This window comes from Chinchilla lanigera, unplaced genomic scaffold, assembly GCF_000276665.1.
Source record: "Chinchilla lanigera isolate Chin_1 unplaced genomic scaffold, ChiLan1.0 scaffold00067, whole genome shotgun sequence".
Classification (NCBI taxonomy): Eukaryota; Metazoa; Chordata; class Mammalia; order Rodentia; family Chinchillidae; genus Chinchilla; species Chinchilla lanigera.
Window position 1 is genome coordinate 4,074,070 of NW_004955468.1, and position 7,816 is coordinate 4,081,885.

Consider the following 7,816-nt stretch of genomic DNA (forward strand, 5'->3'; position numbering starts at 1 on the left):
CCCATTTGAATATTTGGGTGTTTTGTTTTCTTTGAGACGGGGTCGTGCTATGTCATTCAGGCTGACCTGAACTTGTGGCAGTCCTGCCTCAGCCATGCATAGGATTGCAGGATTGCAGGAGTGTGTCACAGTGCCCAGCCAGAGTGTCTTTTTGAGGGTGCCATTCACAGCCCAGCTCCCACTTACAGATGTGGCCAGGGCTGTGCTGGCTGGAAGAGCACTCATCCTTGAGCTGGACCTCCGAAAATGGAAACCCTGCTCTTTTCCCATTGTGTATCTGTGCCCTTTGTGTGCTTTTGGTGATGATCCTTTTAAATATCAGCTGTTTTTCAAATTGATAACTTACTGTTAAGTTCTACTTTGTGGGTGTCTTAGTTTTTTTTGTGTTGGGAGGTTGAATACAGGACCTTCATACAGCTACATTCTCAGCCTTTATTTTTGAGACCGTGTTGCAGGGTTGCTTAGTCGCTCATGCTGGGCTGGAATTCAAAATTCTCCTGCTTTAGTCTCGTAGAGTGCTGAGATTACAGATACACAGTATATAATTGGATATAGTCTCACTATAAGATTATACAGTATGTAATCTCACTGTGTAGTCCAGGCTGCCTCCATATCTGGTGTCCACTTCGTGTAATTCTTACACTACCTTCCAGCTTATTAACTCTCCTTGTTTTATACCTTTGTGAATTCAGCATGTAATTCAAGCCTTCAGAAAAGTCATGTTGAAACCAGGCAGAGTGCTCCAAGTACTCTGGGACGCTGAGGAAGGAAGGTCACAGGTTTGAATTCTACCTGGGCAACTTAGCAAGACCCTGTTTCAAAAAGGAAATAAAAGTGGCTGGGAACAGAGCTCAGTGGCATTTGATCCCCAGTACTACACACACCAAAAAAAGTCACCTTGAGTAAGTTTCTGCCCGCAGTTTCTTGCTCGATTTTCCAGGGTGCAGTAACTTCAGCCTCCTGACTGCTGCTGCTGGCAAGCTGGCTCCTCATCCACAGTGTATGTGACTGCTTTCATTCTGCCTTCACATTTTTAGGTGTTTAATTTTTTTCCTCCAGGAAACTTTTAGACTTAGGACTGGAATACCACTTCAGTTTTAGAAGTCTGAACTCTAAAAGGCTCTCCAGAACTTGAATTTGAAAATCCTCATCTTTACACCCTGTCAGCCTGCCTTTTAAGTGCAATTGTCAGCACTCTTTCAGGTATTTTGTTTACATTTAAAAAGATTTTATTTTGTCTTTTTGAGACAGAGTCTCGTTATGCAGTTCAGGCTGGCCTTGAGCTCATTTTGTAGTCCAGGCTGACCTTGAACTCACAACCATTCTCCTGCCTCAGCCTCCCAAGTGCTGGGATTACAGGCATGTGCCACCACGCCACGCTATTGTTTTGTTCCTTCTCATTTCAGTGGTAAATGCCAGTTAAGTCTGTAAGTGGTGGTAAATGCCAGTTAAGTCTGTAAGTGGGAATCTGTCTAGGCAGACCGGGGGTTTTTTAAAGAAAATTTTATTGGTACGTTTTTTATTGGTATTTTATTTTTTTGTCTTTTGAGACAGAGTTTTGCTATGCCGTTCAGGCTGGCCTTGAGCTCACTTTGTAGCCCAGGCTGGTCTCAAACTTGCAACAATCCTCCTACCTCAGCCTCCCAAGTGCTGGGATTACAGAGGTGTGCAACCATAGCTGGCTTACTGGTACATTTTAGATACACATAGTAACATTCATCAGGAAATTCGTACATGTACGTATATGTTATGCTGCTGCCTTTTTCCCATTCCCCTGCCCTCCCACCCGTTATTTACCAAAGCTTCGTTTCCATTTTTTCCTTTTTTTTTCTTGTTGCTGACCCCCTTGTTCTTTGAACATTTTCTTCCCATTTCCCAGTGTGACCAGAGGATTTTATCTTAATATCAGGTTTCACTACCTCTTTTAGTAGTATCTGTACATTCACCCTCTGTTTCGATAAGCTCCAGGTTTGTCAGCAAGGCTGGTCTAACCAGTAGGTGAAGGAAGTCTGGCCCAACTCAACAGTAGGCCAAGCCACCTGCAGATCCCTGGAGGTGGAGAGACTTAAGATCTGGGTCTTCTGGGTGGGGACTTGGGAGCAGGATTCCTTCCAAAAGCTGCCGTCCTGCTGTAGGCTGACAGTGTCAGATCACCTTCCAGCCTCCTAGCAAACAGTCTGGTGACAAGTTTACCTAGAGTCCATCATCCCAAAGGCTCATCTATGTATTTAGCGTGTCCTATAAGAGGATCCAACATTTTTATTTATTATTTTTTTTTTGGTACCGGAAATCAAACTCAGGACCTGCACTTGCCAGGCAGGCATTGTGCTGCTGAGCTATATCCCCAACCCCCAACAGTCTGATGTAGGGCTTGAAACAACTGATCAGGCAAAGATCCTAATAGATGCCAAAAGCCTTCCATGCAAGGCTGCCGAGGAACAGCGTCCGGCACAGTGCTCCAGAGCTGATGCACAGATGACTTGAAAAGGAGAATGGTTTCAGCAGTGTGCGGCTCTGGCTGCCATCACGATTTAGGGATCAGACCTAGCACCACCATCGGGAATGTTCGGTGCTTCCTAGTGATACCAAGAACGGCAGTACCTGGCCAAAAGATTGTTAACCTGAGTCTACTAAAGCATCTAGATTTAACTTCCAGCCAACAGAAAGTAGAGAAAGAAGTTAAACAACAGAAGAAACAGCCAGATGTGGTGGCACATGCATGTAATCCCAGAATTCTTGAGGCTGAGGCAAAGGGATTGCACATTTGAGCCCATTCTGGGCAATTTAGCAATTTAGTGAGATCCCTTCTTAAAAACTAAGAAGGGCTGCGTTACAGCTCAGTGTGAAGGCCCTGGGTTCAGTCCATAGTACACTATCACCAAAAAAAGTCAAGTGTGTGATAGTCCATTAATTCCTAACTCAACTGTCTGGGCTTTTCAGTAAGTTGTTGCCCTGGGGGGCTGTTGAGACAGTCTTGCTTTATAATTCAGGCTGGCCTTGAACTCATGATGATCCTCCTGCCTTAGCCTCCTGAGTCCTGGGGTTACAAGTGTGCCCCACCATACCAGGCGTAGTTGGCTTTTTGTATTTTGCCGTACTGGGGATTGAACCTTCAGCCTTTGTGTTGAGCTACATCCCGGGCCCTGTTTTTTCGTTTTTAATTTTGAGTCAGGACCTTAGTAAGTTGCCTAGGCTGGACTCATTTTCAGTCCTTCTGCTTCAGCCTCCCAAAGTGCTGGGATTACAGGCATGAAACGTCACGCCAGCCAATCACTGGCATTTTATAAAATGGCGATTAAATTAAAAGAAATTTAAGAGGATACAGTGGCTCACAATGCCTGTCTGGCAAGCACAAGGTCCTAAGTACAATTCCTGGTACTAAAAAGAAAAGGATACAATGGCAGTACTGTAAAGTCATATCCCAATTCTACAAAATAAATGAACATAGCAATTTTTGTGACAAAGGGAGATTAAATGAAGCTGAGCATAGTGACACACGGCTGTAGTGCCAGCACTTGGGGAAGCCGAGGCAAGGAGGATCCTAAATCTGACCCTAGCCTAGGCAACTTGGTGACTGAACAAGAACTTGTGTCCAAAAAAAAGTGGGGAGTCCTGAGGATGTAGCTCAGTGCAAAGGTCCTGGGTTCTAACTTCAGTCGCATTAAAACACACACCAAGTTAGTTTCTTAGGTGTGACAATGTTCTTGGAGTTACAGGTGTGTGCACCATGCCCAGGCATTGAGCCTCGGGAAAACAGAGTGAATTGTCCCCACCAGAATAGTCTACTCGAAAGCTGCCCAGAGGCATTTTGTTCATAACAGATGTCCTATGCCTAAAGGTTACCCATCAATGGCACATGTCTGAAGGGTCCTTGCCCCCTAGCCCAGGAGCATGTGCTGATTCCAGCCATGTAACTAGTCTTGTAATAGACATAAAAACATTAAAAGTTAAAAGCTGGGTGGTTAGTGACACACGTCTATAATCTCAGCTATTGGAGGCTGAGGCTAGGGGATCGAAAGTTCAAGACCAGTGTGTGTGGGGGGGAAAGACCAGTGTGGGGAACCTTACAAGGTGATGTCTCAAAATAAAAATGTAATAAATAAATAAAAGGCTGGGAATGTAACTCAGTGACAGAGAGCCTGCCTAGCACACATAAGGCCCTGAGTTGAATCTCTAATAACACACACACACACACACAAACCCAAAGAAGACAGAGAAAAAAAAATTGCAGATGTTTCTAATCTTTGTGACTTATAGATAGAGGACACCCTCCAGTTTCTGCATTTTTAAAGCAGTATTCTTGTGGTCCAAAATCTTCAATTGACTGTTTTGAGGGTGGATATATTTAGAGAAGTATTTTTATAGATACTTCCAGACTGGGAATACATTATTTGCATTCTGCTCATAGAAGGAACATTCCTCTTTACCCCTGCACCCGATTCAAAAGAGATTCTGGCCAAAAGCTTGAGAAATTTTAACTGCTTTCACTAAAAAAAAAAAAAAAAAAACAACCAAAAAAATGAAAACACAATAATAATAATAAATTAACTGAGTTGAACTACATACAGGGCTATAGTGCTCTGTGCAGTTTGCTTATATTTTCTCTGATTTTTTTTTTTTTTTTTTTTTTTTGAAACAGGGTCTCACTTTATAGTTCAGTCCGGCCTTTAACTCATGGCAGTCTTCCTGCCTCAGCCTCCTGAGTGCTGAGATTACAGGCATGTGCCACCACGCCTGGCTGTGTATATTTTGAAGATAATTATCTTTGGTAAAGTGACACTTTAGGAGATTTTGCTAAATGTCTTTCACTAATTCCAACTTTAAAACGTTTAAATCTAGCAACGATGATGACTCATAAGACTTGGCAAGATTTGGAGCAAAAGTTGTAATAGAGTACACAATGCAAAAAAGATTTTCAGGCTTTATACTTTTGGAATTTGTCAACAGTCTACTTTTCCTTTTTTACCCCTACAGTTCTGGGGATAAACCCAGGGCCACATCCATGCTAGGCCATTGCTTTACCTTTCAGCTACCTCCCCAGATTCAACAGCTTACTTCAGTATTTTTACTGAGAAAAAACATTTACTGGGGATTAAGTGCAGGGCCTTCACATTGAGCTACCTCTCCATCTCTTTTTCTTTCTTTCTTGTTTTTTTGAGACAGGGTTTTGCTATGCAATTCAGGCTGAACTTGAACTCACTTTGTAGTCCAGGTTGGCCTTGAACTTGAAGCAATCCTCTTGCCTCAGTCTCCGAAATCCTAGGATTATAGGTGAGCATCACCATACCCAGTTTTTTGTTTTGTTTTTGTTTTTTGAGACAAGGTCTTGCTATGTAGTTCAGGCTGGTCTTGAACTCGCTATGTAGCCCAGGACAGCCTCACAGGAGGCAAGCCTCCTTTCTCAGCCTCCTGAGTGTAGGATGTGGCTCCATCCTTTTTCTAAAAAACAGTTTTATTTTGAGATAAGGTTTTCTTAAATTGCCCAGGCTGGGCTTGAATTTACAAAATCGTGCTTCAACCTTCCAGAGTGCTGGGATTACAGATGAATTCCACCACACCTGGCTCCCCAACAGTTTAACGCTCACAAAATTAGTCTCAGGAGAGTTATTCACGTTTTCTATATAAATTGCATCTCTCTTCTGCACTATGATGCACTCACTGGAAAACTGTCATCATCAGCAGCACGGGTAGAAAACTTTGAAAGCAGTAGGATGCTAAGAGCTATTGGGCATAGAAACCCAATTTTTCATTTTATTATGGCAGCAACAAGTGCTGGGTTGAGGATCTGAGGACCCACAGATGGACCAGTTGATCCCAATGGATGCTTTCAGGTTTTCTGAAAGTCATAAACACCAACCATATGGTCAAAAACAATACTAAAAGCCTACTAACCTGAGCACCCCCAAGCAGGTCCTTCCCATTGAGCTATAGGCTAACTGGAGCTCTTATTACAATGCCAAGTTTGGTCAGAGGTCCTCAATCCTGAAGGCTTGGTAAGAAAAGATGATGGGCTAGGTGTGGTGGAGCATGTCTGTAATCCCAGAACATGGGAGGCTGAGGCCAGCCTGGGCTACAAAGTGAGTTCAAGGCCACCCTGAACTGCATAGAGAAACCCTGTCTCAAAAAAAAGGGGAAAGAAAGAAAAGATGGATGGTCTCTTGATATTTGATGAAGGAAGCAAACTGTAAGGGTCAAATCCCAGCCCTGTTTGATTGGGAGATCAATCTTTAAGGCTTTGGCCGTCAATGCTTTGAATCTTCTCTGTCCTACTCAGAGAGGCATAAAGTAGATACCAGGAGGAGGGCATGTATGTTGACTCAGCCTGGTAGAAAGAGAGGCTTCACGCTAGGCATAGTGGGCCATGCCTGTAGTCCCATCACTCTAAGAGGCTGAGCCAGGAGGATCACAAATTTGAGCCCCATCTGAGCAACTTGGTGACTCAGGGAGACAGTGCCTGAAAATAAATAAATAAATAAATAAACAGATTTTTTTTTTTTTGGTACCAGGAATCGAACTCAGGACCTAGCGATTGCCAGGCAGGCGCTTGTGCTGCTAAGTTATATCCGCGGCCCAAAATAGAATTTTATTAAAAATTAAAAAAATAAAAAATAAAAAAGGGTTGAGGATGTAGCTCAGTGTGAAGGGCCTAGGCGCAATCCCCAATACCTGAAAAAAAATTACAGCTTATGAATGTCCTCGGTGTTGTTTTGTGAGGATATTAACACCAAATTGCCCTTTCTAAACCGCAAAAGCAACTTACAGTTAGCGGTTTCGTGGCAGTCCTGCCCTGGGAGGTTCTGTAGTAACTGGGGCCACAACGGACTCCTCAGCCATGTTAAGGCCAAGCTGCCCAGGTCATTCTGGGCCAGGACAATTCCCTAAGCAGGCTCCCTCCCCCTGAGATACTGGAGGTGCCTTCTTAGAATTCTCTGAGCAACAGGTGCCTGGAAAACAGGGAACTCTTTCACTCAAGACTGTTTTCCTGGATCCTGGCAAAGTCTGTAGTTTGTGCCTTTGGGGACCGCTCACCTCCATCCACGTGGCCTCTTGGCTCCACTGTGGCACCTTAGGCTGCACCAGTGCTTTCAAGCGCATCTACATCAGGCGACACCGAAAATTCAGAGGGGAAGCCCTGGAAAATCGAGGAGTCCTCACACCTCAAGGCTGCTGCCCGTGGGTGTGCACAGCTGAGGCTCACTGCCTGCTGGCCCTGAGCCTGAGGCCTGTCTCCAGCCTCGTCTGGTCGCTGGGTGCAGCACCCCAGCCAGAGGACCAGTCTCCAACCGACCATGGCTCCTAGTCCTAGGCGCCCTCCCCACAGCCCGGAGGTTGTGGGTTCACGCAAGGTCCTAAGGGGCATCTGCAAGATAGTCTGGAGGGTCGGTACTGGCGCTGCGCTGCCTGCACAAGGCTGAACTTGCTCGGCCCAGCGCCTGAAACCGAGGCGCCGCTGAGAAGTAAAATGGGGGAGGATGTGGGAAGCGTCTGCCTACTGCTCAGATTTCTCCGGCCGGGATTGGGGCAGCAGCCTCCAGCTCAGATCGCGGGAGTCCGTCATCTTCCCAGAGGCCCGACGGCTCGGGCCCAGGGCAAGCCCCAAGCACTGTGCGCCGTGCCTTGGCTGCTCGCTTCACCACGGAGGGGCAGCGCCAAGCCGCCCGCCCCAGCGTCCCAGCGCAGCCTCCGCGCCCCTCCGGGCTCCCGGCGCAGCGCGGACACCTCGGCTGCGCCGCCGCCACTCCCGCCACATTCCAGAGGCCGCAGTGCCGTCTCCTTCCTCGCATTCCTGCCCCCGCAAAGGAGTCCCTCCGCCCCC